Source organism: Asparagus officinalis, chromosome 3 (genome assembly GCF_001876935.1).
Source record: "Asparagus officinalis chromosome 3, Aspof.V1, whole genome shotgun sequence".
NCBI lineage: Eukaryota > Viridiplantae > Streptophyta > Magnoliopsida > Asparagales > Asparagaceae > Asparagus > Asparagus officinalis.
The window spans coordinates 67689463-67701363 of record NC_033796.1 but is presented as its reverse complement, the minus strand read 5'-3'; positions in this window follow the sequence as shown (position 1 = coordinate 67701363).

The window sequence follows — 11901 nt, the reverse complement described above, 5'->3', positions numbered from 1 at the left end:
TAACAGAGAGAGTGTTGAGTGCATAGACATGGTGAGAATGGGAGTTCTTATTCATTACATTGCTGTGGTTTTGGGAACTTCCCGTTACATAAATCGTCCACCCCCAGTTTCCTCTGCGGAACTGGTTCGGACATTATTATCAGTTAACTAACCGGGTTATCCTTAAGAATATTAGCTTAATATTCTCCAGGAACTTCCCGTCAAAAGTGGGGAAACAGTTTAGACTCATATACCTATTGGAGTATCAGGGAACAGTTTAACCTCTTGTACCGGTCGGAGGATTGAGAAACAGTTTATACTCGTATACTCTTTGGAGTTTTGAGAAGCAGTTTATACTCGTATACTCTTCGGAGTCTTGCCGTTCTCTTTTGACTTAATTGAGCGATATAACGCCGGCTTCAACCAAGGTCTGAATGCTATTCTTGAGAGCAAAGCAATCCTTGGTGGGATGAACGACCCTCCTGTGGTATGCACAGTACTTTGGGTCCGTAGTATTGTTAGCTTCCTCCTGATTTGTGATAGGTGGTAGCTTGATCCTGTTGCTTCCAAGGAGAGATTCGAAGATGGCTGGAATGTCTTCGTCCTTGAAGGAATACTCTCTTTGGAGTCTCGGACCCGAAGTCTTTTGCTGCCTTCGGGATTGCTGTTGTGACGCTTGATTAGCACCACCAGCAGCTGCAGGTGCCTTGCCCTTACCACGAGAGGCGAAGTTTGAGTCCAGAGGATTAGCCGTCGGTAGGTTCCTCTCGGCCTTCTTCCTTCGGAGGAAACGTTCAGCTTGCTCTCCTCGGACTTTCAGATCCTGCCACGTTTTGGACGGTGCTGTGCCCATTGCTTCCAACACGTCCAGCGAAAGGTTGTTGTGGCAGGTCTGGAGGATGAATTCCTCGGTGATCGGGTCCCGACAATTCATCGCTTTGTTCCGGAACCTTTTGACGAAGGTGTCAACTAACTCCCCGTCCTTCTATTTCTCATCGAGCAATGATCCGATAGATATCTCGGTGTCGTCGTCGAAGAAGTTGGCCAGGAATCTTCGCTGACCGGATCCCTGCAATTCATTGCTTTATTTCGGAACCTCTTCACGAAGTTTTCGACTGTCTCACCATTCTTCTGCTTCTCATCAAACAGAGTGCCGATTGAGACCTCAGTGTCGTCATCGAAGAAATTCGTCAGAAACATATCCTCCATGTCGTCCCAACTGCTGACACTCCCTGGCTTGAGGCGACGATACCAATCGAAGGCCGCTCCGCGAAGAGTGCCAACGAACGACCGTACCATCAAGGGTTCATTGCCGGAGATTATTCCTAAGTGAGACTTAAAATATATTAAGTGGGTAGGGGAACCCTTTCCGTCGAACGGCGTGAAGTTGATCAGGTTGAACTTTGCCGGATATGGAATTGATTCCCACTCCCTTGGGTATGGACATGGTATGCCGGACCTTTTCACTTCTTGAGCATTCATCAACGCATTGATTTTGCTCTCCAAGTCCTTCATCTTTTTGTCTTCACTCGTACCTGTCTTCGAGTGGCTTCGGGGAGAGGTAACGTGGTCCTCTTTTGCATTATCATCCACGGGACCGCTTCCATTGTCGTTGTTGACAGGAGGGATATTTATTGATTCGGATTATTACGACGACTGGGTTCTCCTTGATGAGTTGTCAGTGCCGCGATTTGCTGGTCATGCATCTCTCTCATTTGCTGCATGGCCATCTCCATCTCGAATTTGAAACTTTCCTTCTGCCTAGCCAGGGCATCTTCAAGCATTTTAGTTACTTGCTCGGTGCTGATCATGAGTACCTCGCGGGGTTGTCCCTCGCTGGATACTATGTTGTCCGATGCAATCGCAGAGCAGGCATCTGATCCTTCGTCTTTTGACGGTAATCTCGTCCGAACCCTACTATAAGTTCCTCGTGTAATGGTTCCAGACTGCAGATGAGTTAAATACCAGGGTACTAGCGGAGTTGACTCGAGATTATCCCATGTCGATGCCCTTTTGCTGGTCATATTAGTGGTGACCTTCGGAAATTCTCCGTCTTCGACTATCCTTCTTCTTTGTCGGAAACGCCTAGGCTTGGTCTCAGACGTTCCGGTGGAAATTCTCTCGAACACCGAAATTCTCCTTGGGGCTTTAGAACAACAGCATTTCGACAATACCGCCTTGATTATGGTGGCACACGGATAGTGAGACTCCGTGTCTCGAGCATCTCGCTTCCAAGACTTATTCGCACCCCCAACTCTATAGTACAACTCATCAGTTTGATAACTGGAGCAACCCATAGAGTGTTGGCACGACTTCCCAGGTATAACACTATCATCATCAGACGAATGTGCTTTCTTCTGGGGATATGACGCTTTATTAGCGTTTTCAAAAGTCGCTCGTTCAAGTCTACGCTTTTGCAAACGTAAAAACTTAACGGGCTCTTGAACTTCGACACGCAAACCAATGCGGTCGGCAATAGGGGTTTTCCCTTTGTTATCTATCTTGGGGGAATTAGCACGACCCCCAGTCGGGTTTATCAAATGGGGACATTTCAACGGACCCAATCGCTCCTTGATAGGTGCTTTACCTCGATTCCCTGGTAAGGGACCGAGACGACCTTTCAAAGGAACTCTGGATGTTGAAGGATCCGTGTTCTTACCTGACTCCGTCGGAGGTGCGGGGGCAAGGGGAACGGGATCTGGATTTGATGAAGGTTGGACAGCAACTCCGTCCACTCTTGTCTTAGGCGCCGGCTTTGCCTTTAGCACCCACACCTGCTTGTGTTTTGACGGATTCTTGACTGCCTCTTCTTTCTGCATCTCCTCCGCTTTCTGCAGGAGAGCTCGGGCATGCGCAAGCAACGCGCGGCGTTTCTTGATTCGCTCTTCGAGGGTCGAGCGAGTCCTCGTGACACGAACCCATTCATTCGTTTCTGCCTTGGAGGAGGAGTTGGTTATGTGCCGTTGTTGCTCTTGGCGCTGTCTGGACTTGAGATCTTCATTGTAGCGGATCCCGTCCATCGATTCCGTGGCCTTGGCCAGTTGTCGTGCAAGGCGTTGGCGCCGTCTTTGGCGCGTCCTCTTTGACACGGCTGGAGCACCTTCAGTAGCCATCTCCTTGGCGGAGGAGAAGTCCAGATCTGCGGTCTCGACCACGTTGGACGACGCGGGGACGTCACGTGGTGCGAGTGCAGCGGCGGCAATGGGCTCTTGGATCTTCGAGCCGAAGGTCCCGCGAACATTTCTGGAAGAGGATGCCTTCCTGCGCCTGTTCGGAGAGGCGGATCTGGAGGAGGAGGAAGAGAGGTACTCTTCAAACTTTTGCTGATCGAACTCGTATTCGATCTCTTCATTCACCCGGATCTTGAATGCCGGTTGCGTCACGACGGCCTCGGCAGCGAGGCCGTTGGCTCCCACTGTGGTCGCCAGCTTGTTTGCGTCGAAAATTGTTGTATTCATTGCTGTATTCATTACAACTTTAGTCGTTACAATGAAATCAAAAAAAAGATTGTCTTTTTATAAGACTTTTACACAATGAAAACAAAAGTTACAACTCTCGTCAAAACAAACGCAGAGATCGTTTATCGGTTTTCTGCTTGCGTGGGTCTTTTGCCTGTGATAGGGACGTCAATATCCATGGACTACCTGGCACTCAGATCTGTTCCGGAAAAATCGGACAGAGCTTCGTTGATCCGCGTGAGATCTAGAAGCCTGAAGCGTCTATCTCGGCTAAAACGAGATATCTGCTCTTCTTAGTGATTACCGGCGAAGGGTAATACTAAGGAAATGGGGGACGGGTGATGAAGACTCTGATGAAGACCTCTCCTCTCCTCTGTTGAAGCGCTCGACCACTCTTCACTGCAGCAGGGCTTCGCCAACTTCTCCAAAAATCCAGATCTTCAAAAATGAGGCATAAGGGGGCTATTTATAGGCATGGGAGCACCTAGGGTGCCTAGACACCCCTGGGGTGTCTAGGAAAAGCCTAGACCTTGGCCGAGACATCCTTGGGGTGTCTCGGCTTGGCCGAGACACCCCTGGGGTGTCTAGGCTTTTCCTAGACACCCCTGGGGTGTTTCGACTTTCCCGAGACACCCCGGGTGTCCCAACTCAGCCTGAGACACTCCGTTGCGTATGTTTGATTGTTTTCACCGTAGATTCTTCGTCCGAACTCGGATTTGAGTGATTCCAAGTGCGTTGGAAGCTTGACGAAGAGTTCGATCCACTCTGGTGGTTGGATTATCTGTAGAGTGAACGAGACTCGAAGGGCGTTGTCCTTTTTGTGAACATTGCCGGGTTCCCGATTGGTCCGGGTCTTCGTTGTTCCGAAATCCTATCAGCTCACGTAGTTCGTCGATTCACTTCAATCGTTCATCGACGTCAATTGGACTCCTGTGGATCGGATAGTGACGTTCATCATCGCTCTTTAACACTGAACCGTTCGTGGTCATGCTTGTAGTGTAGATTTACTTTCTTGTCTTTTTTATTTTCTTTTTGCACTTTAATTTGTAGAGTAGATTTATTTTTCTTGCATTTAATTTCTGCAATTTATTTTGTAGTTTAGATTTTTATTTTCTTTGTAATTAGATTTATTTCTTGTTCATAGTTTAGATTTTTCTTTTCTTTTTAATTTTGTAATTAGTCTTCTTTTTCTTGTTTTTATTTCTTAAGATGTGAATTTAATTCTTGTAGGAATCTTAGAATTGTATGAAACTAGTCTAATTTCCTTTATATTGTATGAATTATTCTCTTGTACTTAAAATGTTCATGTTTAGGATAATCAACTAGAGAACTAATCGGTAGAAGAAGAATTTGATAATCTATGCTTATCTTAAATGGTTTGATAGGTTATGCTTATGAATTCTAGGATTATTATCATGTTGTTGTTCTTATCATGAATAGTAATTTTAACTTAGATGATAATTTGATAGGTTACACTTTCCTTAAATGGTTTGATAATCTATGCTTAATAAATCTAAGTTGAAATATGATAAAAAGAGAATAGTTTATATTTTGTAATTGAAATTGGTTAGTGGATTATATTCTAGATTTCTTACCTCTTTTGAATCATTCATCTTAACTTTCTTAAATTTTCTTTTTATTTTTGGTTTTATTTCTTGATTTTATTAATTCATATTTCTTGCCTTGTGATTTCATTTATTCTTTAATTCTTCCTTCTCTCCTCTAAAATTCAATTTATTACCTCTTGCATATAAATCAAAACAACCACTCATACAATCACACTTATTCTTTATTCCTAATTGTCACGCACAAAATATAAGAACCAAGTTTAATAATCTCTTAAAATCACCTTCTTCGTGGGATCGATATCTTTTTATACTATAACTTGATAAATTGTGCACTTGCAATTTTGGTACATAATTATGCCGCATCAAGTTTTTGGCGCCGTTGCCGGGGAAGGTGCTAAAATAGGATTTTATTAACTTGATTCTTTAACTTGTGTATTTTTCTTGTGAAGGAACCGCTTGGAGCTTGAAAATCTTGGATTGAAGATCAAGAATTTGGAGCATTGCTTTCGGGTAAGTCTTCTTTCTAGTTTTCAATTCCACCCTCTTTAGCTAGCTTCACAATTAGAGACAATTAGGATTTAAAAAAAAAGATTTTATTTTTGTTGACCATAATAAAATTCATCTTCTCACATTTGATTATTATTGACCATAATTAAAAAAAAGATTTTTTGCCTGTGATAGGGACGTCAATATCCATGGACTACCTGGCACTCAGATCTGTTCCGGAAAAATCGGACAGAGCTTCGTTGATCCGCGTGAGATCTAGAAGCCTGAAGCGTCTATCTCGGCTAAAACGAGATATCTGCTCTTCTTAGTGATTACCGGCGAAGGGTAATACTAAGGAAAGGGGGGACGGGTGATGAAGAATCTGATGAAGACCTCTCTCCTCCTCGGTTGAAGCGCTCGACCACTCTTCACTGCAGCAGGGCTTCGCCAACTTCTCCAAAAATCCAGATCTCCAAAAATGAGGCCTTAGGGGGCTATTTATAGGCATGGGAGCACCTAGGGTGCCTAGACACCCCTGGGTGTCTCGGCTTTGGCCGGGCCCCCCCTGGTTGGCCGAGACACCCCTGGGGTGTCTAGGCTTTTCCTAGACACCCCTGGGGTGTTTCGACTTTCCCGAGACACCCCGGGTGTCCCAACTCAGCCTGAGACGCTCCGTTGATTGTTTTCCCCGTAGCTTCTTCGTCCGAACTCGGATTTGAGTGATTCCAAGTGCGTTGGAAGCTTGACGAAGAGTTCGATCCACTCTGGTGGTTGGATTATCTGTAGAGTGAACGAGACTCGAAGGGCGTTGTCCTTTTTGTGAACATTGCCGGGTTCCCGATTGGTCCGGGTCTTCGTTGTTCCGAAATCCTATCAGCTCACATAGTTCGTCGATTCCCTTCAATTATTCATCGACATCAATTGGACTCCTGTGGATCGGATAGTGATGTTCATCGTTGCTCTTTATCACTGAACCGTTCGTGGAGACCTATAGGCAATTTTCGATGCCTACAGTTTGCATTTCTTTTCTCTTTTATTTCTTTTTAGTAATTTCTTTATTATTGCTTATTAGTTAGATTTAAATTCATGCTTGTAGTGTAGATTTACTTTCTTGTCTTTTTTATTTTCTTTTTGCACTTTAATTTGTAGAGTAGATTTATTTTTCTTGCATTTAATTTCTGCAATTTATTTTGTAGTTTAGATTTTTATTTTCTTTGTAATTAGATTTATTTCTTGTTCATAGTTTAGATTTTTTCCTTTCTTTTTAATTTTATAATTAGTTCTTTTTTCTTGTTTTTATTTCTTAAGATGTGAATTTAATTCTTGTAGGAATCTTAGAATTGTATGAAACTAGTCTAATTTCCTTTATATTGTATGAATTATTCTCTTGTACTTAAAATGTTCATGTTTAGGATAATCAACTAGAGAACTAATCGGTAGAAGAAGAATTTGATAATCTATGCTTATCTTAAATGGTTTGATAGGTTATGCTTATGAATTCTAGGATTATTATCATGTTGTTGTTCTTATCATGAATAATAATTTTGACTTAGATGATAATTTGATAGGTTACACTTTCCTTAAATGGTTTGATAATCTATGCTTAATAAATCTAAGTTGAAATATGATAAAAAGAGAATAGTTTATATTTTGTAATTGAAATTGGTTAGTGGATTATATTCTAGATTTCTTACCTCTTTTGAATCCTTCATCTTAACTTTCTTAAATTTTCTTTTCATTTTTGGTTTTATTTCTTGATTTTATTAATTCATATTTCTTGCCTTATGATTTCATTTATTCTTTAATTCTTCCTTCTCTCCTCTAAAATTCAATTTATTATCTTTTGCATATATTCAAAACAACCACTCATACAATCACACTTATTCTTTATTCCTAATTGTCACGCACAAAATATAAGAACCAAGTTTAATAATCTCTTAAAATCACCTTCTTCGTGGGATCGATATCTTTTTATACTATAACTTGATAAATTGTGCACTCTTAGATGATAATTTGATAGGCTACACTTTCCTTAAATGGTTTGATAATCTATGCTTAATAAATCTAAGTTGAAATATGATAAAAAGAGAATAGTTTGTATTTTGTAATTGAAATTGGTTAGTGGATTATATTCTAGATTTTTTACCTCTTTTAAATCCTCCATCTTGACTTTCTTAAATTCTCTTTTCATTCTTGGTTTTATTTCTTGATTTTATTCATTCATCCTTCTTGCCTTGTGATTTTATTTATTCTTTAATTCTTCCTTCTTTCCTCTCAAATTCAATTTATTATCTTTTGCATATAATCACTCATCACACTCACACTTATTCTTTATTCCTAATTGCCACACACAAAATATAAGAATCATTTCTAATAATCTCTTAAATTCATCTTCCTCGTGGGATCAATATTTTTTATACTATAACTTGATAAATTGTGCACTTGCAATTTTGGTACATAATTATGCCGCATCAGATTCAATTCTAGATTTCTCATATCTTTAATTGAACCCTCCACCTTTTATTTTCTTGATTTTTCTCTTTCTTACTTTTTATTCTATTCTTTGATTCTTACTTCTCTTCGCTCAAATTCAATTTATTATTACTTGCATATATTCAAAACAATCACTCTCACTCATCATAACTCTCACACTTATTCTTTAATTCTATTTTGTCACGCACACAACATAATAACCAATTCTAATAATCTCTTAAAATCATCTTCCTCGTGGGATCAATAATTTTTTATACTATAACTTGATTAATTATGCACTTGCAATTTTGGTACATAATTATGCTGTATCAGCAGCCCAAATGCATCTTGCGTTGAAGTTTTTTCTCACCACCAGACTCTTACGTTTTTTTTAATATCACATATAATTAACATGTAACACTCAAAGTTAACAGATTTCTATGAAAGTTAACATGTGAGCCCAAAAATTAACCGTGTAAGCTAAAAGTTAACATGATAATGAGATAATTAACAGGCAACACAAATAGACAACTTCAATTAAACAAGTGCATTTATTAAAATTCTTACATTCTTGCAGCTGATATTACTTAAATACATGATATGATTAAATTTACAATCTTAGAAATTACGAAAATCTTCTACAACATGCTACAAAAGTCTTGACAACCTACATTGCTCTACCAAAAAGTATTGTACTAATAAGCAATACACACCAATCATCAATTGCTTCGTTACAATTAGCTTGACTGTGACCTTCAACTTTGCATCGAGAACATTTTAGTGGACGGTTGTAAATTATTTTGTTGTTTATATGTCTAGTTCTATTTCTTCCCTTCCTTTTAGTAGTAATTGGTGACAATATCTCGATTTCATCAATTGACACACTTTGCTTCTCATAATCTGGGATGAGATAAAAGACTTGGTCATAGCTTTTTTTAAACGCTTTTATGGAGATAAAGCAATGAAAGTTAACAGGTTTGGGTGAAAGTTAATATAAAGCAGCGAAAGTTAACATTTAGTAGGAAAAGTTAACAGACTAGGAGGAAAGTTAACACGTTTAGTTAAAAGTCGACATATAACTATGATAGTCAAAATAAAACCCTAAAATTAACATGTTATGGTAAAAGTTAACATATAGCTATGATACTTAACATACGACAAGAATAGTTAACATGTAACTATTAAAGTTAATATTTACGATTCGTCTATGCTTTGGAATCTGTAATCACAAAACTAACATCACACAAAGCCAATTTTTAAAAAGAGTTTATTAATTACTTAAATTTTAGCTAGAACTTTTTGATTTCTTTCAAAAATAGAACCCTTTATATTAACAACAACTTGCATATGAATCTCCATACAATCACTATTTCGATTATGCTCTACCGTGCACTTCAAATCATCTTCACTATCAATAGAAATACTCATATTCGGGCGCCTCTCAAATTTATAAATCAATGATAAATCATCTTGAGGGACTTTTAGTATTTCGAATACATCGAATTTTAGTTTAAAAAAGCTTGTTATAAAACTTAGCATTGACAACATGGCCTTCTCGCCTAACGTCACCATGCAAGTCAAGTCACAAAATGTAAGAGTTTTGGTGGATAAAAACTGGTCCGCTTTTCATGCACAACAGAGCCATCGTTGCCTTGTTACTTTCCTCATCCTTAGATGAGGTGGAAGTCGGAGAAGAAGAACCGACTGCGGGGTATAACGATGCAGAGGAGGAGGCGGGTGATTCTCAAAGAGCCTCCTTTGTCGTTGGATCTGAGGGACGCCGACGATGAACAACTTCAAAGTGAGTGTCGTCTCCTTCACTCTTTTCCAAATTAGTTTTCAGCCATTTTCTAATTTTTTAAACAAACTTTTGAGGGATCTTGTGGAGGATTGAGTTCAAATCTAGGGTTTTTTGGGTTCTCTTGAGCTTATAGGAGTCTGAGCTAGAGAAGAGAGAGGGGAGAGAGAGTGCGCATCAGTTTTTTGGGGAAGGTTGAAAGCACACTAATACCACTAGGAAGGAACCCTAGAGGAGGTGAATAGGGTTTATGCTGATCTAATCTGATTTATGTCAAATTAAAACTAATTAACAAATATATCCTAGCAAATGAGATATGAACAATATATGTGCAAGGATATTCAAGTTAATACAAGGGTGAAATAAATATAAAACAAGATAGTGAACAATGTAAACAAAGAGCAATTGCCAATGGAGATATAAATGATATGAAAGTGCGTTAATGCAATCACAAACAAACGATATGATCACGGAGTTCGGTCCCATGACCTACGTCTTCGCGCCTTACCTCGAGGAGATCTCCACTATCACAATCGGGTTTTCTACGCTCACCCGAATAACGTTTATACCATACAATATCGGTTTTTAACGCTCACCGATCAACGTTCACAATCTCATAATGTAACTATACTAACTACCACCTCAAGTGTTGATCTCTAGCCCGTGTCTCGCTCAAGTGTCAGGAATTATAACCTCTCTCTAGGCATTACCACCTACCCCACTCCTCTTGAGATGACCCCGTCTCTCACCACACACTCCTATTGGTATACTAGTGTATTACAAAGTGAACCTTACAAATTAGGCACTCAACAAATGATTGTTCTCTAAACAATGAGAGAACTCAATTAAGCACAACTCAAGATTACAATCTCTCACACCCCAAATTATACTATGTATGAAAATACTAAAAGCTCAAGTGAGTGTATATAATAATGAGATTCAATAAAACAAAATCAAACTAAACTCAATTTAAATCTACCTTATGGAAATTATGAACAAAACAATAAATAGATAGAAATAGAGTTTAGGAAAAATTCTCTATGATAACAAGAGAGAGTGAGAAGAGTTGAATGCTCAAACACCAATGGATGATCTCCTCTTGCTCTTGTGAAATTATCTTCACAAACAAATCTCTTAAAACACACTTAAACCCTTAAACAAAACTTGTAAACTCTTTTTAAAACTTTTCTCTTGTATATATAGAACTGAGGATATGTGAGGGTATTTATAGGAACCCCAAAACCAAGAGAAAACAAGGCAAAAAGACCAAAAACTTAAATCTATAAAAAGCTAAAAAACTAGTCGTTACAGCATTTGTCGACTGACGGCTTTCATCAGTCGACTGATGAGCTGACAATTAGAGGCATTTTCTAGCTCATCAGTCGACTGACGGAGCTTATCAGTCGACTGACGGAGCTTATCAGTCGACTGATGACCTCATCAGTCTACTGGTCAGTTGACTGATGATCTCATCAGTCTACTGGTCAGTCGATCAAAACAAAACAGAAACTTTTTGTTATTATAGATATGTTCTTCAGTCGACACATCAGTCGACTGATGTCATCAGTCGACTGACCAGTCAACTGATAACAAGTTATCAGCTTGTTTTAAAATAAAAATCTAATTTTAAACTATGTTTAAAAATAGCAAATAAAATCAAAAAAATGTAAAACTTTATAAATGATTGTAGACATGATAATAAACATGCTATAAAAACTGATTTTTAAAAAGCACCTCCCAAATGAGAAATCTTTTTATTTTACAAAATAGTCCAAAACATGTAAATGAAAAACACTTGTTTCTGACATTGGACATAAACCAACTTTTGAAACTTTGTGAAATGTTTTTATAGACTTGATAAACTATGTATAAAGTGATGTTGAAGTCTATAAACTAATAAGACAATATTTTTACAAAATCATTTTTATATAAACTTGAAAACTATAAAACTAAAACATGTGTATAAAACACTTGTTTCTGACATTGGACATAAACCAACTTTTGAAACTTTGTGAAATGTTTTTATAGACTTGATAAACTATGTATAAAGTGATGTTGAAGTCTATAAACTAATAAGACAATATTTTTACAAAATCATTTTTATATAAACTTGAAAACTATAAAACTAAAACATGTGTAT